This window comes from Alligator sinensis, unplaced genomic scaffold, assembly GCF_000455745.1.
Source record: "Alligator sinensis unplaced genomic scaffold, ASM45574v1 scaffold639_1, whole genome shotgun sequence".
NCBI classification, from domain to species: domain Eukaryota; kingdom Metazoa; phylum Chordata; order Crocodylia; family Alligatoridae; genus Alligator; species Alligator sinensis.
Window position 1 is genome coordinate 563,966 of NW_005842771.1, and position 2,319 is coordinate 566,284.

The following is a 2,319-nucleotide window of genomic DNA, read 5'->3' on the forward strand; positions in this document are numbered from 1 at the left end:
CCTAAAACCAGGTTAAGAAAACTGCTGCTGCACATTACCTGTGTGAAAATCCATAGGGAGTGGTGATGCCAGCAGCAGCACAGGATGTGCACCTACAAGCAGCCTGGCATCACTGAGGTCAGGCTGGCCTTGGTGACCCAGGGTTGTTGTACATGATACCAGGGGACACCCTGCCAGCCCCTGCACCACCCAACACAGAGAGAGCCCCCTGCACCCCCCCACCCTACAGAGACATGTTCCTCTCTGACCCCCACCCATGCCTCATTCCCATCCATAGTCCTGTCCCTCTCTTCAGACAGCTGTCTCCCCACAGCCCTCCCCAGCCCCATTTGCTCCACCCCAGCCCCTCCATGAACCTGCAAGATGCTCTTGCAAGACCTGTGGTGGCTCCAGTCTCAGCTTCATGGGGCCTGCCCATACTGGGCCCACTGGGCAGGGCTCAGGTTGGGTCAGGAGAGGAGGTGCTTGTCATTCAGCAGGGGCAGAGACCATGCTGCACTCAGACCACAGGAGTGCTAAGCTCAAGCAAAGGCCCCCTGCCCAGCCTTGCATTTTCCTCAGTGTGCCATGGCCTCCTCACACTCTGCCTTATCCCTGCTTGGCACTTGGGCAGGGGGAATATCTGCTCCTAAAGCTCCCCCCCCAGCTTGTGCCTTCCCTGCCATCTCTAGGCTGCCCACACGACCAACAGGGCTCCCCTCTGCAGTAGCACTTGGCCTACCCTGAAGCTTCCCTTCCTTTGTACCCAGCTAACTGCTCCAACCAGGGTGAACCACCCTGGCACTGCCCCCTGGCATACACATGCACATTGTAGACCTCTCTGTTGAGTTGGACGCCTTTTAGCTTGCACTGCAGTAGCTTTAGTAGGCTTTTAGCTGTGCAAACTGAAAGCAATGCAGAAGTGCTAATCCTATTGTGCTGGAATTTGGATTCAGGAGGAGCAGCAAAAAACTTTCATCCCCTTTCCTCTGCCCACCCTAATAAAAGCACAATGCAATTCATTGCAAGATCCTCTCCAATGAGTGTGTTTTTTCCTCCACCATATGTACAATTTTTCCAGGATGTAACTTTATTATGTCTTATACACAGCTTCTAAATATTTCCATGGGCTAAACTTTTAATATTTGAAACTGAAACAATGTGGTGGCTTTCTAAAACATTCATATTTCCCTCTCCGGAGCTGGAAGTTCTTAAGGACCTAAAATCCCAAGGGATTCACTGCCCCAACCAGGCACATAAGGCTCTCTTCTCCTGATTACCCTACCTGAGACACAGCAGACTCAGTCATCCCTGCCATCTGAGGCAGACAGTTGGATATTAAGACAGGGGAGGGGAGCAGAATACCAGGGCATGCCGAGGGAATGCAGACTCCTGTTGGTCTGTGCCCATGAAATCCCCTGATGTGTTAAAAGTCCCGTTGGTCTGTGCTGCCTGGTCTCCTTGGAAAACCAACCTGAAAACAGGAGAAAGGGGATTGCGGCATCCACACTCCAGGTGCAGGAACACAAACTTTTTTGTTTTTGGAAAATGTTTCGTATTCCAGGTCAAATCAGGCAAATCGGTTCCAAAACCTCTCGATTGAGCAACACTCAATTGTTCAAACACCATATGTGATGGTGCAACCGGCAAGCATCCTCCACCCTAGACATGTCAGCTTGGGGCTTCAGATACTCCCAAACCCATTTGCAGGCATCCTACATGCAGGTCCAAGCCCAAAGGCTTGGGGTTTGGATGCCCGAGTCTCACTTCCCCTTAACCAAAGGCCACAGAGGAACAAGCTGGGGGGGGTCCCCCCATTTTCATCAAGTAGGCATGTAGCCACTGCAAGCTGGCCAGCGGGAAGCCAATTACAAGGCTCCTAGAGTGTCCTGCCTGCAGTGCATTGGGCAGGGGCGCACCCTCCACTACACAATGCCGCTTACATCTATCTCCGCTCGGCGGCGCACTTGATCTTTGCCCACACGAACACTAAAGTCAGTCTTTGGGATCACCAAGTGTACAGGTTTCCTCCGAGCGAGGGCATACTTCAGTCCGAATCATAGGAAATGTGGGTTGCACAGGACCTCGGGGGGTCACATCATGCTGTCCAGCTGCCTGCTCATAGCAGGACCGGCCCAGCATCAGCTCTGGGGCGGATCCCAGGCAAACACTGGTGCAGAGGGGCTGGGGAGGATGTAGCCGCTTTGTGGCTTGCACCCCTGCGTCCCCGAGCACCCTGCCCGCTGCCCCGCAGTGCCCGGGCCGGGGGCGGCCCCTGGCGCTCTCACCCCGCAGCGCTGGCGGGGATGCTGGGCTTCGCGACCCACCCCACCCCCCGCC

General features: G+C 54.6%; 1 protein-coding gene across 4 annotated transcripts in view; it reads right to left on the reverse strand.

The window, feature by feature from the left end:
* The window catches only part of LOC102383737 (zinc finger protein 345-like), an 11,372-nt gene extending 9,140 nt beyond the window's left edge, over positions 1-2,232 (reverse strand). The window contains exons 1-2 of one of the 4 annotated variants that reach the window (XM_025216863.1): positions 1,923-2,232; positions 1,345-1,453 (exon numbers count right to left, since the gene is read on the reverse strand). The gene's annotated coding sequence lies outside the window, so the exon portion shown is untranslated. Of the gene's footprint in view, positions 1-38; positions 175-1,264; positions 1,454-1,922 lie in introns of those variants that run through there. The other 3 variants (XM_025216866.1, XM_025216862.1, XM_025216865.1) reach the window with 3 other exon arrangements.
* Between the last annotated feature and the right edge of the window lie 87 nt (positions 2,233-2,319).